We start from the raw sequence: 22,003 nt of genomic DNA on the forward strand, positions 1-22,003 counted from the left end.
GTATAAACCATTGCAAAAACCTTATCATACTCTACTGTAGCAAATCACTAAAATTATTATTCAAAATTTCATACTAAATTCCTCTGCATATTTAATAGTCCTATCCTCAAATAGAATCATTAAAGAGGTAAACATATGCAAACAATGCAAACATAACAGCAATCTGCCTAAACAGGATAGTCTGTAAAGAATGCAGCAACATCCATACTTACCTAGCTCCAAAAATTATGAAAGAAAATTCCCACTGTAGTAAATTTATCAGATCTTAATATTCAAAAGGTTTCAACATTTTATCACATTCTGACTTTTCTAGGGAATTATTGCAACAGCGGTAAACTTTCTGTTTTCAAACAGCAACATGTATACTTGTAACATAGGCATAGTAAAGGCTATCAATGCCACTTTTATTGAAATAAAAGATGCAGAACATTGTTCTAAATAACAGCAAGCAAATCCTAACAAAATAAATTGACGCTCCAAGCAAAACACATATCATGTGGCGAATAAAAATATAGCTCCAAGTAAAGTTACCGATGAACGAAGACGAAAGAGGGGATGCCTTCCGGGGCATCCCCAAGCTTAGGCTCTTGGTTGTCCTTGAATATTACCTTGGGGTGCCTTGGGAATCCCCAAGCTTAGGCTCTTGCCACTCCTTATTCCATAATCCATCGAATCTTTACCCAAAACTTGAAAACTTCACAACACAAAACTTAAAGTAGAAAACTTGTGAGCTCCGTTAGTATAAGAAAATAAATCACCACTTCAAGGTAGTATAATGAACTCATTCTTTATTTATATTGGTGTTAAACCTACTGTATTCCAACTTCTCTATGGTTTATAAACTATTTTACTAGCCATAGATTCATCAAAATAAGTAAACAACACATGAAAAACAGAATCTGTCAAAAACAGAACAGTCTGTAGTAATCTGGATCAAACGTATACTTATGGGACTCATAAAATTCTAAAATAAATTGATGGACCTGAGGAATTTATCTATTAATCATATGCAAAAAGAATTAACTAAATAGCACTTTCCAAATAAAAATGGCAGCAATTCTCGTGAGCGCTTAAGTTTCTGTTTTTTACAGCATGATCAACAAGACTTTCCCCAAGTCTTCCCAACGGTTCTACTTGGCACAAACACTAATTAAAAGCATAAAACCACATCTAAACAGAGGCTAGATGAATTATTTATTACTAAACAGGAACAAAAATCAAGGAACAAGAATAAAATCGGGTTGCCTCCCAACAAGCGATATCGTTTAACGCCCCTAGCTAGGCATGATAATGACAATGATGCTCACATAAAAGATAAGAATTGAAATACGGAGAGAGCATCATGAAGAATATGACTAGCACATTTAAGCCTAACCCACTTCCTATGCATAGGGATTTTTTGAGCAAACAACTTATGGGAACAATAATCAACTAGCATAGGAAGGCAAAACAAGCATAACTTCAAGATTTTAAGCACATAGAGAGGAAATTTGATATTATTGCAATTCCTACAAGCATATATTCCTCCCTCATAATAATTTTCAGTAGAATCATGAATGAATTCAACAATATAACCAGCACCTAAATAATTCTTTTCATGATCTACTTGCATAGAAAATTTACTACTCTCCACACAAGCAAAATTCTTCTCATGAATAATAGTGGGAGCAAACTCAACAAAATAATTATCATGTGAGGCATAAATCCAATTGAAAACTAAAATCATGATGACAAGTTTCATGGATATCATTATTCTTTATAGCATACAAATCATCACAATAATCATCATAGATAGCAACTTTGTTCTCATAATCAATTGGAACCTCTTCCGAAATAGTGGATTCATCACAAAATAAAGTCATAACCTCTCCAAATCCACTTTCATCAATATAATCATCATAAATATGAGGCATTCTTTCATCATAATAAATTTGCTCATCAAAACGGGGGGACAAAAAATATCATCCTCATCAAACATAGCTTCCCTAAGCTTGTGGCTTTGCATATCATTAGCATCATGGATATTCAAGGAATTCATACTAACAACGTTGCAATCATGCTCATCATTCAAATATTTAGTGCCAAAATTTTTATAGATTTCTTCCTCTAACACTTGAGCACAATTTTCCTTTCCATCATACTCACAAAAGATATTAAAAAGATGAAGCGTATGAGGTAAACTCAATTCCATTTTTTTGTAATTTTCTTTTATAAACTAAACTAGTGATAAAACAAGAAACTAAAAGACTCGATTGCAAGATCTAAAGATATACCTTCAAGCACTCACCTCCCCGGCAACGGCGCCAGAAAAGAGCTTGATGTCTACTACACAACCTTCTTCTTATAGACGTTGTTGGGCCTCCAAGTGCAGAGGTTTGTAGGACAGTAGAAAATTTCCCTCAAGTGGATGACCTAAGGTTTATCACTCCGTAGGAGGCGTAGGATGAATATGGTCTCTCTCAAACAACCCTGCAACCAAATAACAAAGAGTCTCTTGTGTCCCCAACACACCCAATACAATGGTAAATTGTATAGGTGCACTAGTTCGGCGAAGAGATGGTGATACAAGTGGTATATGGATAGTAGATAATAGTTTTTGTAGTCTGAAAATATAAAAACAGCAAGGTAACTAATGATAAAAGTGAGCGTAAACGGTATTGCAATGATAGGAAACAAGGCCTAGGGTTCTTACTTTTGCTAGTGTAAGTTCCCTCAATAATACTAACATAATTGGATCATAAAACTATCCCTCAACATGCAACAAAGAGTCACTCCAAAGTCACTAATAGCGGAGAACAAACGAAGAGATTATGGTAGGGTACGAAACCACCTCAAAGTTATTCTTTCCAATCAATCCGTTGGGCTATTCCTATAGGTGTCACAAACAGCCCTAGAGTTCTTACTAGAATAACACCTTAAGACACAAATCAACCAAAACCCTAATGTCACCTAGATACTCCAATGTCACCTCAAGTATCCGTGGGTATGATTATACGATATGCATCACACAATCTCAGATTCATCTATTCAACCAACACATAGGACCTCAAAGAGTGCCCCAAAGTTTCTACCGAAGAATCACGACAAAAACGTGTGCCAACCCCTATGCATAGGTTCATGGGCGGAACCCGCAAGTTGATCACCAAAACATACATCAAGTGAATCACGTGGTATCCCATTGTCACCACAGATACTCACGGCAAGACATACATCAAGTGTTCTCAAATCTTTAAAGACTCAATCCGATAAGATTACTTCAAAGGGGAAACTCAATTCATTACAAGAGAGTAGAGGGGGGAAGAAACATCATAGGATCCAAATATAATAGCAAAGCTCGCGATACATCAAGATCGTATCATCTCAAGAACACGAGAGAGAGAGAGAGATCAAACACATAGCTACTGGTACATACCCTCAGCCCCGAGGGAGAACTACTCCCTCCTCGTCATGGAGAGCACCGGGATGACGAAGATGGCCACCGGAGAAGGATTCCCCCTCCGGCAGGGTGCTGGAACGGGTCTAGATTGGTTTTCAGTGGCTACGGAGGCTTCTGGCGGCGGAACTCCTGATCTAATCTCCGTTCTGGAAGTTTTAGGGTACGACGATATATATGGGTGCAGGAAGTACGTCAGGGGAGCCACGAGGGCCCCACGAGGCAGGGGGCGCGCCCTAGGGGGTGGGGCGCCCCCACCCTTGTGAGCACCTCCCGTATCTCCTGACGTGGAGTCCAAGTCTATCCGGTGGCTTTCGTTCCAAAAATAACTTCTCCAGTTGATTTCGTTCCGTTTCGACTACGTTTGATATTCCTTTTCTTTGAAACACTGAAATAGGCGTAAAATAACAAATCTGGGATGGGCCTCCGGTTAATAGGTTAGTCCCAAAAATAATATAAAAGTGGAAAATAAAGCCCAATATTTCCCAAAACAGTAGATAATATAGCATGGAGCAATCAAAAATTATAGATACGTTGGAGACGTATCAACCGCATACATCAGTATGTATTATTTCCAATAAGTCTGTTGCTTGTTCCATTGTTCCGGAGAACGCAGTTTTAGTCATCTTTCCCATGAGGCATGGTTCGCAAGCATCAAGTGATTCATAATCAAGTGATTCCAAAATTCCATCAGCATGGAGTTTCTTCATGCGCTTTACACCAATATGACCTAAACGGCAGTGCCACAAATAAGTTGCACTATCATTATTAAACTTATATCTTTTGGCTTCAATAATATGAACATGTGTATCACTACTATCAAGATTTAGTAAAAATAGACCACTCATCAAGGGTGCATGACCATAAAAGATATTACTCATATAAAATAGAATAACCATTATTCTCTGATTTAAATGAATAACCATCTCGCATCAAACAAGATCCAGATATAATGTTCATGCTTAATGCTGTCACCAAATAACAATTATTTAGGTCTAAAACTAATCCCAATGGTAGATGTAGAGGTAGCATACCGACGATGATCACATCAACTTTGGAACCATTTCCCACGCGCCGAGTCACCTCGTCCTTAGCCAATCTTCGCTTAATCCATAGCCCCTGTTTCGAGTTGCAAATATTAGCAACCGAACCAGTATCAAATACACAGGCGCTACTGCGAGCATTAGTAAGGTACACATCAATAACATGTATATCAAATATACTTTTCACTTTGCCATCCTTATTATCCGCCAAATACTTGGGGCAGTTCCGCTTCCAGTGACCAGTCTCTTTGCAGTAGAAGCATTCAGTCTCAAGCTTAGGTCCATACTTGGGCTTCTTCACTTGAGCAGCAACTTGATTTCTGTTCTTCTTGAAGTTCCCCTTCTTCCCTTTGCCCTTCTTCTTGAAACAGGTGGTCTTGTTGACCATCAACACTTGATGCTCCTTCTTCATTTCTACCTCCGCAGCCTTTAGCATTGCGAAGAGCTCGGGAATTGTCTTATCCATCCCTTGCATATTATAGTTCATCACGAATGTAACACCCACAATGTAGCTATATCTCCCACGTGTCGGGGCACGACTTAGAGGCATAGCCGCATGGTAGGTTTGTCGCAAGAGGGGTAATCTTCACACATCCCATGTACTAAATAAGAAAGGGATAAAGAGTTGGCTTACAATCGCCACTTCACCCAAATACAAGTTAAACATACATCATCCAAAGTACAATCAAGGTCCGACTATGAAACCAAAAATAAAGGAAGACAACCCCAAATGCTAGATCCCCGATCGTCCCAACTGGGCTCCACTACTGATCAACCGGAAAAGACACAACACAACGATCAAGATCTTCATCGAGCTCCCACTTGAGCTCGGTTGCGTCATCTGCACTGGTATCATCGACACCTGCAACTGTTTGGAAGTATCTGTGAGTCATGAGGACTCAGCAATCTCACACCCGTGAGATCAAGACTATTTAAGCTTATGGGTAGGGTAAGGTAATGAGGTGGAGCTGCAGCAAGCACTAAGCATATATGGTGGCTAACATACGCAAATAAGAGCAAGAAGAGAAGCAACGCAACATTCGAGAAGCTAGAAGTAATCAAGAAGTGATCCTGAAACTACTTACGCACAAGCATAACTCCAAAACCGTGTTCACTTCCTAGACTCCGCTGAAAAGAGACCATCACGGCTACACACGCGGTTGATTCATTTTAATTAAGTTAAGTGTCAAGTTCTCTACAACCGGATATTAACAAATTCCCATCTGCCACATAACCGCGGGAACGACTCTCAGAAGTTTATACCCTATAGGGGTGTCCCAACTTAGCCCATCACAAGCTCTCACGGTCAACGAAGGATATTCCTTCTCCCGGGAAGACCCGACCAGTATCGGAATCCAGGTTACAAGACATTTCGACAATGGTAAAACAAGACCAGCAAAGCCGCATGGATGTGCCGACAAATCCTGATAGGAGCTGCACATATCTCGTTCCCAGGGCACACCGGATTATCCAAGCTTCCGGTAGGCCAGCCCATAGTTGCCCCTGGTGGCCACCGGCGACTGACAGGTTGGACCAACACTCAGAGGAACACTGGCCCGGGGGGGTTAAAATAAAGATGACTCTCGGGCTCCGAAAACCCAAGGGAAAAATGCTTAGGTTGTTAGGCAAATGTAAAACCAAGGTTGGGCCTTGCTGGAGGAGTTTTATTCAAAGCGAAATGTCAAGGGGTTCCCATAACACCCAACCGCGTAAGGAATGCAAAATCAAGGAACGTTACACCGGTATGACGGAAACTAGGGCGACAAGAGTGGAACAAAACACCAGGCATAAGGCCGAGCCTTCCACCCTTTACCAAGTATATAGATGCATTACTTAAAATAATAGATATTGTGATATCCCAACATATCCATGTTCCAAACATAGACCAAACGTCAACTTCACCTGCAACTAGCAACGCTATAAGAGGGGCTGAGCAAAAGTGGTAACAGAGCCAAACAACGGTTTGCTAGGAAGGTGGGTTAGAGGCTTGACATGGCAATATGGGAGGCATGATATAACAAGTGGTAGGTAACGCGACATAGCGATAGAATGAACAACTAGCAAGCAAAGATAGAAGTGATTTCGAGGGTATGGTCATCTTTCCTGAGATCCCGCAAGGAAGAAGAACGAGTCTAAGAAGTAGACAAATGGACGTAGTCGAACGGATCCTCACAAACGTGACATTATCGGAACTAACCCGAAGAAGCAACACCGGAAAAAAGCAAACAACATGGTAAACCAACAAGCATAAACATGGCATGATGCAAAATCAAGTATGATGCATGTCCAGTTTAAAGAGGCATGGCCTGGCAAAGTGCATAAACAACAGTACAAGTTAAGTGGAGCTCAATATGTAACAAGTTGCATATTGACGAAACACCACATCAATTATTTAGTTCGCTCTCATTTATGTACCCAACAATATTAAATGTTGTTAAACATGGCAAGAGGTGAGGCAAAAGTAAACTACACATCTAAGCAATTTAAATGGGGCCAGAAACATCAAACAACAATTCCCGTAAATCCCCATACGCATTTAGCAATTTAATGCAAACAATAATTTAAACAACTCCTGATGAAGTGCACAAACGACAATTCCGGCCCCATACTTGATATCTTTTATAATGGACTAACCGATGCCTCCAGAGATTACCTGGATAGTTGTCCAGGTTCTATTTTCAGGGAAAGAACGCCGGATGAAGCTGAAATTCTATTGAATAATATGTTGACAAATGAAAATAATTGGACACTTCCTGAACCAGTTTCTGAACCAACTCCTGGGCCTATTCCTAAACCAACTCCAAAGAAGAGGGGTGTTCTATTTCTCAGTCCTGAAGATATGCAAGAGGCAAAGAAATCTATGAAAAAAAAAGGTATTAAAGCTGAAGATGTTAAGAATTTACCTCCTATTGAAGAAATACACGGTATTAATTTACCGCTTGTTGAAGAAACATATGACCTTAATCCATCTCCTATTGAAGAAACTCATGGTCCTGATAACCCAACACAGGTAGTAAAGGTAAATTCTCTCTATAGATATGATAAAGTTGAAATCCCGTTTACTAAATTTTCTAGCCCATGCTTAGATGAGTTTGATAAATTTATGGTTAAGCAAGAAGATTTTAATGCTTATTTTGGCAGACAATTGAAAGACAATTCAGATATTCTTGAACACTTGGGTAATTATATGGCTAATGTCAAAGGTGAACTTAAACTTGTTAGTAAACATGCTTCTATGGTTACCACTCAAGTAGAACAAGTACTTAAAGCTCAGAATGATTTGCTCAATGAATTGAATAGTAAGAAAAATGATAATGTTGTTAGAGTTATGACTAGAGGTAGTAGAATGACTCGGGAACCTTTGTATCCTGAAGGCCACCCTAAGAGAATTGAGCAAGATTCTCAGAGAAATAATGTAGATGCACCTAGTCCTTCTAATAGGAAGAAAAAGAAAAATGATAGGACTTTGCATGCTTCTAGTGAACCTATTACTGAAACACCTGAGAATCCAAATGATATTTCTATCTCTGATGCTGAAACACAATCTGGCAATGAACCTGAAACTAGTGATAATGTTAATGATAATGTTCATGATGATGCTCAACCTAGGAATGATAATGATATAGAAATTGAACCTGATGTTGATCTTGATAACCCACAATCAAAGAATCAACGTTATGATAAGAAAGACTTTGTTGCTAGGAAACATGGTAAAGAAAGAGAACCATGGGTTCAGAAACCCATGCCTTTTCCTCCCAGACCATCCAAGAAAAAGGATGATGAGGATTTTGAGCGCTTTGCTGAAATGATTAGACCTATCTTTTTGCGTATGCGATTAACTGATATGCTTAAAATGAATCCTTATGCTAAGTACATGAAAGATATTGTTACTAATAAAAGAAAGATACCAGAAGCTGAAATTTCCACCATGCTTGTTAATTATACTTTTAAAGGTGGAATACCTAAGAAACTAGGAGATCCCGGTGTACCAACTATACCATGCTCCATTAAAAGAAACTATGTTAAAACTACTTTATGTGATCTTGGAGCCGGTGTTAGTGTTATGCCTCTCTCTTTATATCGTAGACTTGATTTGAATAAGTTGACACCTACTGAAATATCTTTGCAAATGGCTAATAAATCAACTGCTATACATGTCGGTATTTGTGAGGATGTGCCTGTTGTGGTTGCAAACGTTACTATTTTAACAGACTTTGTTATTCTTGATATTCCCGAGGACGATAGTATGTCTATTATTCTTGGAAGACCCTTTTTGAATACTACAGGGGCTGTTATTGATTGCACTAAAGGCAATGTCACTTTTCATGTTAATGGTAATGAACATATAGTACACTTTCCGAGGAAACAACCTCAAGTTCATAGTATCAACTCTATTGGAAAAATTCCATCGATTATATTAGGAGGTTTTGAATTTCCTCTTCCTACTGTCAAGAACAAATATGATATTCTTATTATTGGGGATGTGCATATCCCCGTTGAGGTAACATAGTGTTATTCGAAATTTCTTCGGCTCCATGTTATTCGGAATGAGTTCGCTAACAAGACTCGATCAACCTTGTTAGTGGATTCCTTTTGATGAGCATGAGATGGATGAAACTAGAAGGCACAACCTTCTGTACCCTACTTTTACTTTCTGTTATTTATTTTAAATAAAATAAAAATAGTATTTTCTGTCTGTTATCTGAATTACCTGTGCAATATAAAAATACCCCGAAAATAAAAGTTCTCCAAATGCCCTGAAATTTAAATATGATTTCTTCTGGAATATTTGAGAATATTTGGCACTGAGAACACAACAGGAGGAGCTGGCACCTGGCCACGAGGGCCAGGGGCGCGCCCTACCCCTAGGTGCGCCCCCTGCCTCGTGGGCCCATGGTGGCCCTTCTCCACTTATTCCTGCACCCACACACTCCTTCTTCCTCCCACAAACACGAATATCCATCTCAAACCCGAGTCCAAGCTCATTTTGCTTCCATTTTCGATCTCCTTGCTCAAAGCACCTCTCACAAAACTGCTTGGGGAGATTGTTCCTTGGTATGTGACTCCTCCATTGGTCCAATTAGTTTTTGTTCTAGTGCTTTATTCATTGCAAATTTGTGCTGCTTAGGTGACGCTGTTCTTGAGCTTGCATGTCAAATGTATATGGTCAAAAGTAGTCTTGATGCATGATATAGGCTCTAAGCACTTGTAGGAGTAGTGGCTATCAATTTTGTTGAGTTTGGTTTACTTTTATTTTGAAGTTACTAAAAAATTCAGAATTTTTCAGAAAATAATGAAGAGATTTTTGAGGGGCTCATCGAGCCGAAGCTCGAAGGAAAAGAAAAATGAAAAGGCACCAAAGCCCAAGTATAATCTGCCTCGCACCGCGGAGGTTCGGCCATGTGAATGGCCTTCCGATGAATTCTTGAGAGCAGCCGGGATTTATGATGATTTTTATGAATTGGCTGAGAATGCAGGCCTCACCACTTTCCTCCACGACCAACGCGACCAGTATCTCTTACTCACAAATATCTTTGTGCAAAACTTTCATTTCCATTCTAGGAGCTCACCACCTACGGTGGAGTTTTATTTATATGATGAGCATAAGGAGATGTCACTTTATGATTTTTGTCGGGTTTGTTTGGTCCCTTTCGAGGGAACGATAGAGGAACCACATCGCGGCGATGTGGATGGGTTTATTGATACCATCACTGTAGGGGAAACGAGGAAGGTTTCCGATGCACGAATCACTAGCATACATTTTCCTGTTTTACGCTACTTTGCAATATTTGCTAGTCGTTGCTTAATTGGTCGCGGAAACTGTGGAAACCTTAGTGTTCCTGATATTATTATTTTGTTCCATGGTTTATTCAGTGATAACTCTGTTAGTATGGGCGGTATTATTGCTAACCGGTTAAGTCTGAACCGTACAAAGGGCCCCATCTTTGGAGGCATCTATGCTTCACGCCTAGCTGCACATTTTAACATACCTATTAGGCATTATGAGAAGGAAGAAAAATTGTTGCCTCGTGTTTATTTAGATTATAAGAGTATGGTGGCACACGATTTTATTGTTAAGAATAGGGAAGGGGAGCTTAAATACAAATTGTTCTTTCATAAACATCATCCTGAGACTATTACCCTGCCTGCTCCTTCCTTGTTTGATTTATCTTCAGGCCAGTACCTTGTTCCGTTAGAGGCTATTCACGCCTACCGGAACCCTACATCAGCCACAGAGCCAGAGTCGGAACCATAAGTTGATCCTCCACGACAGTCTAATTACCATTGGTAACCGGAGATGATTGCCAACCAGTGGCAATCAGAGTCTTCTTCATCGCAGTACGACCCCAACTATTACTATGGATATCAGCCAGGCCAACCGTTGCCATAGACCAACTTAGGCCAAGAGCCTAAGCTTGGGGGAGTACGTATTTCCCACCGACATTACATTCATGTTCACACACTCATTGCTAGATGTCGGTGCTCATACTTTTTCATTGTATCATCCATGCTAGTTTATTTTCCTTTTTATGCTTTCTTCTTGTGTGTTTAATAAACCTTAAGAAAAAAAATTAGTTGTAGCTTTTAATTAGTTTACTTTCCATGTTTGTAGTAGTAATTAAAAAAGAAAACCCAAAAAGATTTCCTGTTCTTCTTTTACTTGTTGGGAGCTTTCCTGTGTAAATAGTTTTATTTCTTTTCTTTTCTTTGGGGGTCAATAGGAGAAGACCATAATTAAATTGTTGAAGTGGCTCTTATATGCATTATTGTTGATCTGACAAAAGAGCACATATTGCCTTGTATTCTCCTGTTTATTGAATGCTTGCAGATTCCAGCTTAGTCCAATGCACGTGCACTATTATTATTATCCACATCGTTCGGTCGTACAAGTGAAAGGCAATTATGACGATATATGATGAACTGGCTGAGATGAGAAAAGATGGTATGAACACGACCTCTCTTGTTTTTGTAAATATGATTAGTTCATCATTCCTGATTTAGCCTATTAAGAATAAACATGTTTGCAATGACAACTAGAGATCATAGTTTCTTATGCCATGCTTGATTAGCTAGGAGCTTATAATGGTTTACCTTGCGTGCCAACATGCTATTAAAATGGTTGTGATGTGGTATGATAGGGTGGTATCCTCCTCTGAATGATTTAAGTGACTTGACTTGGCACATGTTCATGCATGTAGTTGAAACAAAATCAACATAGCCTTCACGATATTTATGTTCATGGTGGATTATATCCTACTCATGCTTGCATTCGGTGTTGATTAATTTTAATGCATGTTCATGACTGTTGTCGCTCTCTAGCTGGTCGCTTCCCAGTCTTTTGCTAGCCTTCACCTGTACTAAGCGGGAATGCTGCTTGTGCATCCAATCCCTTAAACCCCAAAGTTATTCCATATGAGTCCACTATACCTTCCTATATGCGGTATCTACCTACCGTTCTAAGTAAATTTGTATGTGCCCAACTCTAAACCTTCAAATAAATATCCTATTTTGTATGCTCGAATAGCTCATGTATCAACTAGGGCTGTCCGTATCTTCCATGTTAGGCCAGTTATTCTAAAGAGGAGTGGACTCTGCTCCTCACTCACGAGAAAGTGGCTGGTCACCAGGATGCCCAGTCCCATGCTTTATGCAAACTAAATCAAAATAATTGCAAACAAAACTCCCCCTAGGACCGTTGTTAGTTGGAGGCACTCATTGTTTCGAGCAAGCCATGGATTGATGCTTGTTGGTGGAGGGGGAGTATAAAATTTAACATTCTGTTTGGGAACCGCCTATAATGTGTGTAGCATGGAAGATATCGCCATCTCTTGGTTGTTATGTTGACAATGAAAGTATACCGCTCAAAATATTATTCATCTCTATTTCAAAACCGAGCTCTGTCAGCTCTACAAATCCCTGCTTCCCTCTGCGAAGGGCCTATCTATTTACTTTCATGTTGAGTCATAATCTTCTTATTAAAAAGCACCAGTTGGAGAGCACCGTTGTCATTTGCATTCATTACTGTTAGTTTACATTGAGTATGACTTGACTAGATCTCTTTTACCATGAATTACAATGTCTAGTCAGTCCTTGATCTTTAAAGTTGCTCTGCATTTATGTTTTGCGGTCTCGGAAAGGGCTAGCGAGATACCATCTTGTTATATCATATTATGATTGTTTTGAGAAAGTGTTGTCATCCGAGATTTATTATTATTGCTCGCTAGTTGATTATACCATTGATATGAGTAAGCTTGAGACCTATGCGTTATTGTGAATATGGTTAGTTCATAATCTTTGCTGAAAACTTGAATGCTGGCTTTACATATTTACAACAACAAGAGCAAACAGAGTTTGTAAAAATTTTCTTTATCACTTTCAATTTATCAACTGAATTGCTTGAGGACAAGCAAAGGTTTAAGCTTGGGGGAGTTGATACGTCTCCGTCGTATCTACTTTTCCAAACACTTTTGCCCTTGTTTTGGACTCTAACTTGCATGATTTGAATGGAACTAACCCGGATTGACGCTGTTTTTAGCAGAATTGCTATGGTGTTATTTATGTGCAGAAACAAAAGTTCTCGGAGTGACCTGAAACTTCACGGAACATCTATTCGGAAATAATAAAAAAATCCTTGCAAAAGATGAAGACCAGGGGGCCCACCACCTGTCCACGAGGGTGGGGGCGCGCCCCCCTACCTCGTGGGCCCCCTGGAGCTCCTCCGACCTCATCTCCAACTCTATATATTTGGTTTCGGGGAGAAAAATCAGAGAGAAGAATACATCGCGTTTTATGATACAGAGCCGCCGCCAAGCTCTAAAACCTCTCGGGAGGGCTGATCTGGAGTCCGTTTGGGGCTCCAGAGAGGGAAATCCGTCGCCATCGTCATCATCAACCATCCTCCATCACCAATTTCATGATGCTCACGCCGTGCGTGAGTAATTCCATCGTAGGCTTGCTGGACGGTGATGGGTTGGATGAGATCTATCATGTAATCGAGTTAGTTTTGTTAGGGTTTGATCCCTAGTATCCACTATGTTCTGAGATTGATGTTGCTATGACTTTGCTATGCTTAATGCTTGTCACTAGGGCCCGAGTGCCATGATTTCATATCTGAACCTATTATGTTTTCATCAATATATGAGAGTTCTTGATCCTATCTTGCAAGTTTATAGTCACCTATTATGTGTTATGATCTGTTAACCCCAAAGTGACAATAATCGGGATACTTACCGGTGATGACCATAGTTTGAGGAGTTCATGTATTCACTATGTGCTAATGCTTTGTTCCGGTACTCTTTTAAAAGGAGGCCTTAATATCCCTTAGTTTCCATTAGGACCCCGCTGCCACGGGAGGGTAGGATAAAAGATGTCATGCAAGTTCTTTTCCATAAGCACGTATGACTATATTCGGAATACATGCCTACATTACAATGATGAATTGGAGCTAGTTCTGTGTCACCCTATGTTGTGATTGTTACATGATGAGCCGCATCCGGCATAATTCTCCATCACCGATCCATTGCCTGCGAGCTTTCCATATATTGTTCTTCGCTTATTTACTTTTCCGTTGCTATTGCTATCATCACTAAAAAATACCAAAAACATTACTTTTGCTACCGTTGCCTTTTCCTACCGTTACCACTACTATCATATTACTTTGCCACTAAATACTTTGCTGCAGATATAAATTTCCAGGTGTGGTTGAATTGACAACTCAACTGCTAATACTTGAGAATATTCTTTGGCTCCCCTTGTGTTGAATCAATAAATTTGGGTTGAATACTCTACCCTCGAAAACTGTTGCGATCCCCTATACTTGTGTGTTATCAACTACGATGAGATTTTCTCACTCGTAGCGATGTTTAAGTCTGTCCGAATCATGTTAGCAGATTGGCACATTTTATGAAATCTGGCAAATGGATGTCAAAACTACATTCCTTAATGGATTTCTTAAAGATGAGTTGTATATGATGCAACCAGAAGGTTTTGTCGATCCTCAAGGTGCTAACAAAATGTGCAAGCTCCAGTGATCCATCTATGGACTGGTGCAAGCATCTCAGAGTTGGAATATACGCTTTGATAAGTTGATCAAAGCATATAGTTTTATACAGATTTGCGGTGAAGACTGTATTTACAAGAAAGTGAGTGGGAGCACTACTGCATTTCTGAAAAGTATATGTGAATAACATATTGTTGATCAGAAATAATGTGGAATTTTTTGGAAAGCATAAAAGGAGTGTTTGAAAGGAGTTTTTTCAAAGAAAGACCTTGATAAAGCTGCTTACATATTGAGCATCAAGATCTATAGAGATAGATCAAGACGCTTGATAAGTTTTTTCAATGAGTACATACCTTGACAAGTTTTTGAAGTAGTTCAAAAATGGAATAGTCAAAGAAAGAGTTCTTGCCTGTGTTACAAGGTGTGAAATTGAGTAAGACTCAAAGCCCGACCACGGCAGATGATAGAGAGAGAATGAAAGTTATTCCCTATGCCTCAGCCATAGGTTCTATAAAGTATGCCATGCTATGTACCAGGCATATTGTATACCCTACACTGAATTTAGCAAGTGAGTACAATAGTGATCTAGGAGTAGGTCGCTGGACAACGGTCAAAATTATCCTTAGTAGAATAAGGATATGTTTCTCGATTATGGAGGTGACAAAAGGTTCGTCGTAAAGGGTTACATCGATGCAAGTTTTGACACTGATCCAGATGACTCTAAAGTCTCAATCTGGATACATATTGAAAGTGGGTGCAATTAGCTAGAGTAGCTCCATGCAGAGCATTGTTGACATAGAAATTTGCAAAATACATACGGATCTGAATATGGCAGACCCGTTGACTAAACTTCTCTCAGAAGCAAAACATGATCACACCTTAGTACTCTTTGGGTGTTAGTCACATAGCGATGTGAACTAGATTATTGACTCTAGTAAAACCTTTTGGGTGTTGGTCACATGACGATGTGAACTATGGGTGTTAATCACATGGTGATGTGAACTATTGATGTTAAATCACATGGTGATGTGATCTGGATTATTGACTCTAGTGCAAGTGGGAGACTCAAGGAAATATGCCCTAGAGGCAATAATAAAGTTATTATTTATTTCCTTATTTCATGATGAATGTTTATTATTCATGCTAGAATTGTATTAACCTAAAACTTGATACATGTGTGAATACATAGACAAACAGAGTGTCACTAGTATGCCTCTACTTGACTAGCTCTTCGAATCAAAGATGGTTAAGTTTCCTAGCCATAGACATGAGTTGTCATTTGATTAACGAGATCACATAATTAGAGAATGATGTGATTGACTTGACCCATTCTGTTAGCTTAGCATTTGATCGTTTAGTATATTGCTATTGCTTTCTTCATGACTTATACATGTTCCTATGACTATGAGATTATGCAACTCCCGAATACCGGAGGAACACTTTGTGTGCTACCAAACGTCACAACGTAACTGGTTGATTATAAAGGTGCTCTACAAGTGTCTCCGAAGGTGTTTGTTGAGTTGGCATAGATCGAGATTAGGATTTGTCACTCCGATTGTTGGAGAGGTATCTCTAGGCCCTCTCGGTAATGCACATCACTATAAGCCTTGCAAGCAATGTAACTAATGAGTTAGTTGCGGGATGATGTATTACAGAATGAGTAAAGATACTTGCCAGTAACGAGATTGAACTAGGTATTGAGATACCGACGATCGAATCTCAGGGAAGTAACATACCGATGACAAAGGGAACAACGTATGTTGTTATGCGGTTCAACCGATAAAGATCTTCGTAGAAAATGTAGGAGCCAATATGGGCATCCAGGTTCCGCTATCGGTTATTGACCAGAGAAGTGTCTCGGTCATGTCTACATAGTTCTCGAACACGTAGGGTCCGCACGCTTAAACGTTCGTTGACGATATAGTATTATATGAGTTATGTATGTTGGTGACCGAATGTTGTTCGGAGTCCCGGATGAGATCACGGACATGACGAGGAGCTCCGGAATGGTCCGGAGGTAAAGATTCATGTATTGGATGATATGATTAGGCCAAGGGGATAGGCCCACGGGGTTATAAGTCGGTGCAAAAGGAGTTTTGCGGAGGCCAGGGGGCCAAACGCCGGAGACCCTGGCGTCTGGCCCTGGGCCAGACGCTGAGGCCCATGGCGTCTGGGCCAGATGCCAAGGTTTGTGGCGTTTAGTCCTGGAGTCCGAGTGGGACTCTTGCCTTTCGGGCAAAACCGACTTTGAGGAGGCTTTTGCTCCAAGTTTCGACCCCAGGGCTCAACATATAAATAGAGGGGCAGGGCTAGCACCAAAGCCACATCAAGAAACACCAAGCCGTATGCCAGCAACCCTGTCCCCTCTAGTTTATCCTCCTTCATAGTTTCTGTAGTGCTTGGCGAAGCCCTGCAGACATTTTTCTTCACCAACACCGTCACCACGCCGTCGTGCTGCCGGAACTCATCTACTACTTCGCCCGTCTTGCTGGATCAAGAATGCGAGGACGTCATCGAGCTGAATGTGTGCAGAACTCGGAGGTGCCGTGCGTTCGGTACTTGGATCGGTCGGATCGTGAAGACGTACGACTACATCAACCGTGTTGATAAACGCTTCCGCTTACGGTCTACGAGGGTACGTAGACTACACTCTCCCCTCTCGTTGCTATGCATCACCATGATCTTGCGTGTGCGTAGGAATTTTTTTACTATGTTCCCCAACAAGGATGGGCCTAGTGAGGCCGGCCTGGGCTGGGCTTCTCTCTACCTCTGTCTTCTACTTCTAAGAACAGAAGAAAAGAGAGAGAAAAAACAAAGAAGAAAAAGGAGAAGAAAGAAGAGATAGGACAAGAATTTGCGCAAGCGGGTAATTTCCCCGGACTCATAAAAAATGTGCTCGTTCCGAGAAAATAGAAAAGGCCGTGATAGAAAGATTTAAATTCAAACTCATTTGATTTAAATTCAAATGATTTGAATAGGAAGTGGGGGTTGGGAAGGTCCAAAAATGTTTGGATTTTTGGTGGAGCTCCGGAATATAATGAAAGAATATATGGCAAGGTTGGAGACCAAGAATTAAGATAACAAAGGCATTGGGATAATTTGCAAATGTGTTATGGTGAATTCCAAATTAAAGTAATATTTAATATAGCTCCCTAATATTGGGAGGATATGTTGTAAAGAGAATCACCATGTGAATTCCCTTGGTTTAAATGGCCCGAAGGTCCATGCAATTTATTTAGTTGAGTTTTACAAACATTAAATGATATGATGGCAAGATGACATGATGCAATGCAAATGATGCAATGCAAATGATGCAATGATGAATGCAACAAACCAACAACTCACATGACGAAACTCGGAAAACATGGAAGGCCTCTGAAGCTCCGGTCTTGGGGCGTTACAACACTCCACCACTACAAGAGGATCTCGTCCCGAGATCTAGGACGGCACCGGAGAGAAGCGAAAGAGGAAGAGGTAAAACAAAGTTGCTTCTTTGACAAACGAGTGAAACCACAAACCTTGGGAGGTTAAACAAATTGAAAGAAAGAATACAACGAAGATGAACAAAGTTTAAAACACTCCGTTAGAAAAGAGGAACAAGGAACATTATGAAAACCTTGTAGGTTGAAAGACATAAGAAAAAGGATTGCAATGGACAAGAAGTACATGCAAGCACTCCGGATGAAACGAGATGTACAAGGAACGATAAGGATCAATTACGACAGCACTTCGGTTGGAAATGGAAGGCATAGAATATGAACTTGACAAGATGAGAGTATACTTGATGAAATCAACAACACACTGCCTCCAGAACTATAGAAAGAATGGCACAAAGGGTAAGAAAGATTTCAGACAACACTCCGGTTGAGAAGGGAGATAAAACTTGACAAAATGTGAAGAACTTGAAAAGAGGGCACGATACTCCGGTTAAAAGGATAAGCAAGGAAAAGAACGTGATCTTGAGAAGATGAAATGATTGGTCGAAGAGGGCAATATCACAATGCCTCAGGAACAAATGTAAGAATGGAATGAAAAGAACGGAGAAGAAAATGCCAGCTTCTGCCACAAATGAGTTTGGAAAGCACCCTTCCAAGAAGGTTATAACGGAGTTGTTTGAAAACCAACAACGAAAAGAAGAAGCTTGTAGTGGGCTTATGGAAACATCTCAACATTATGAGGTGGAAAACGGCCACTAAAGGAAGCCATTGGTTTGAGAGAGAGCACCAAGGCGATGAAAAACTTCTTTCACCAAGAGGATAGGAGAAAAACTTGGATCATTGATAAGCACCACAATAGCAACATTCCTTAGGGAAGGCTTTAGGTGAAATATAACCCAAGATAACTCCAATGAAGAGATTGATGGATTGAGAAGAGCTCATGCTCGAGGTAATTGATGGGTTTAACTATCTCATTCTTGACAACTGTTCAATCATGACGCACGAAGGGAAATTGTCAAGAATGACATAACACCACCTCAAAAGATGAGATAAGAAAGAATTGCACTTCGGAATGCAAGAGGAAGAATGCTTGACCTCCTTAGAACAAAACATGTGTTGAGCACCATGTTTATCTTTGAGAGTATAGCTTGGCGGATCATAACTTCGAGAGAAATCTTGGAGAACAATTCAAGAATGAAAAGAATCCTTGACGAGCCACCATGTAGAGCCTCCGTGAAGAACTCCGGTAATAAAAAGGATGATAGAAAGAAAGAGAAGTTGAAAAACACAAGGTGAATCCTTGCAATGATTTAGAGGAATCTTCATGGTAATATAGTTGAGAGATCTTGGAACTCAGGGAAAAGTATGAAGCACTTGAACCGAGAATTTACTCATCGTGAACAAACTCCGAAAGAATGAATCAATCATTTGGATGAAACAAGAATAAGAATTATGTTATGCATATCGTTCACCAATTTAAATTGATGACAAGCAACGGATTTGTCATACTACTTATTCTCGTAGGAAGGATTAAGATAGATATAGCGCAAACTTGAGAAAGGTCTTCAATAAACCACCGGTAGGATTAGAAAGAACGAATGAATTTGTATGAAAACGAAGGAAGAGAAACTCTTGAACGAACCACCGTAAGAATTGAACAAGAAAGTAGCAAAAGAACAATTCACTGGGAAGAATTAGAAAATGAACGAAGATACTTGCTAGGATTTAGATGCAAGTGAACGAAGAGATCATGAACTGATTAGAGGATGTTTGAGTGATGCACCGATAAGATTTGAAGAACGAGAGCTGAAAGCTAGAATGAATAAACCTGAAATGATGGCCTTCGGAGAAACAAACTGAAAAGAATCTTGAATTGCTCCGGATGGGTGAAAAGAATTCTCACAATAAAAAACAATTATGAGAGGATGGCAGCAAGCTTGAACTACGTATCTCTGAGAGAATGGATAAGATATGGAGGAAAAACTCTTCTTCGGTCCTCAAAATCCGAGAATAACGACAAGAACACCACCATGAATTGTTGAGACACTCCAGAATAATTAAAAGAGGAGAGGTTGAGCCAAAGATGAAAAGAATTTGAAAGATCTTGGAGAAAGACATTTGACTGATGATGATTCATTCCTACGTCAAACTTTCAAATGAATTTGAGAATAGCTCCAGGAAAAATAGAAGAGTCAGGTAAGATCCTGGGAAAAGACCTGTGGGTTAGGGCCCACTCAGAAGATACACCGTTGAACAACTTAAGAGAGATTGCGCCGGTTGAATTAAATGGCTTGAATGAGATAACATCCTCAAAAGAACTTGAACGAATTGAGAATGGAAACTTGAATCTTCTGAGATATCTTCAGCACTTCGAAACAAATGAATAGCGAGAGGTGAATGATTAGGGGTGTGCACCGGCATGAGAAAACATTTGAAATAAGGAAAAGATTATGATCAACACCGAAAGCTTGAATTGAATCCACCGGAGAAGAAAAGAGAACGAAGAATGATGAACTTGAAGCTTCCTTAGCATCTTCCTGAGAATCACCGGATAAGAACATTGAAAGAAAAGAATGGAGAGACTTACCATCAATAAGATGGATACTTGATTAAGAAAACCGAGTCCTTGAAGAAAAGGGTGGGAGGGTGGGAAAACAAAGACAACTTGGGACAGCTGAAACAAACAACGTTGGGAAAAACTGAGAGGTGATCTTGCAAAAAGGAAAAATGATAGGGTCAACTTGAAGAGAATCGCACCGGTTGGAAAGAATTGACATGACAACCTCGATGATCAAGAAGGATTGGTATTCACATAGAAGTGTGAGAACACCACTTAGGGAAGGTATGGAATCGACACTTGACATTGAAGCAACTCGAATACCACAACTCAAAACAACACAAAGGGTTGGCTTGCAGGATAAGCCGGAAACAAACATATGATAGATCCCATATCGTATCATGTGTCTGTTGGAAGGATATCCTACGAGCTACTTGAATTCCCACTTATAAACTCCCGAAACTTTCTGGTTATGCAATCAGGTGTTGGGGATACAGGGAAGCATAATATCTCACCCAAACTAACAATCCCTACATCCAGCTGTATCCATCCTTCAACACATAACCAAGAAACCTTCGGAAATCATGTACCTCAACCTTCTAAAAGCATCCGTTATACGAGTTATGGCAATACTCCCGAACTCCCGCCCCAGTACTGGGTGGCGTCGAGGTTATCTCACCAACAACTGCATAAAAGAGATTTTCAATGTCGGCGAACTCAGGTATTCCAGAACTGCAACGATAAAATTGTGACGACAACACGTCGGAGCTCAACTCCCCGGGACACTGCCACAACCCCTAAATGTTAGGAGGCACCAAGAACAATGTTCTCGTCACAAGACTATCAGAACGATTCCAAGATACCCGCGTAATCCTAAAAAAAATTCGTAAAATTTGAGGAGAGAAAAGTCAAAACTTCTACGTCAGGAGGCCTCACCAGAGCGACTAAGGGACCGAGGAGTAAAAAGAATCCTACTCTCCGATATATATAATCGTAAGACTCAAAACATTTTGTTCTATACTCAACAACACCAGCGATTCGATCAAGCAGGGGGCTCCTAAGTCGCGGAAGGCTCTGATTACCAACTTGTAACACCCACAATGTGGCTATATCTCCCACGTCTCGGGGCATGACTTAGAGGCATAGCCGCATGGTAGGTTTGTCGCAAGAGGGGCAATCTTCACACATTCCATGTACTGAATAAGAAAGGGATAAAGAGTTGGCTTACAATCGCCACTTCACACAAATACAAGTTAAACATACATCATCCAAAGTACAATCAAGGTCCGACTACAGAACCAAAAATAAAGGAAGACAACCCCAAATGCTAGATCCCCGATCATCCCAACTGGGCTCCACTACTGATCAACCGGAAAAGACACAACACAATGATCAAGATCTTCATCGAGCTCCCATTTGAGCTCCGTTGCGTCATCTACACTGATATCATCGGCACCTGCAACTGTTTGGAAGTATCTGTGAGTCACAAGGACTCAGCAATCTCACACCCGCGAGATCAAGACTATTTAAGCT

This window comes from Triticum urartu, chromosome 2A, assembly GCF_056163025.1.
Source record: "Triticum urartu cultivar PI428250 chromosome 2A, HENAU_Tu73, whole genome shotgun sequence".
NCBI classification, from domain to species: Eukaryota; Viridiplantae; Streptophyta; class Magnoliopsida; order Poales; family Poaceae; genus Triticum; species Triticum urartu.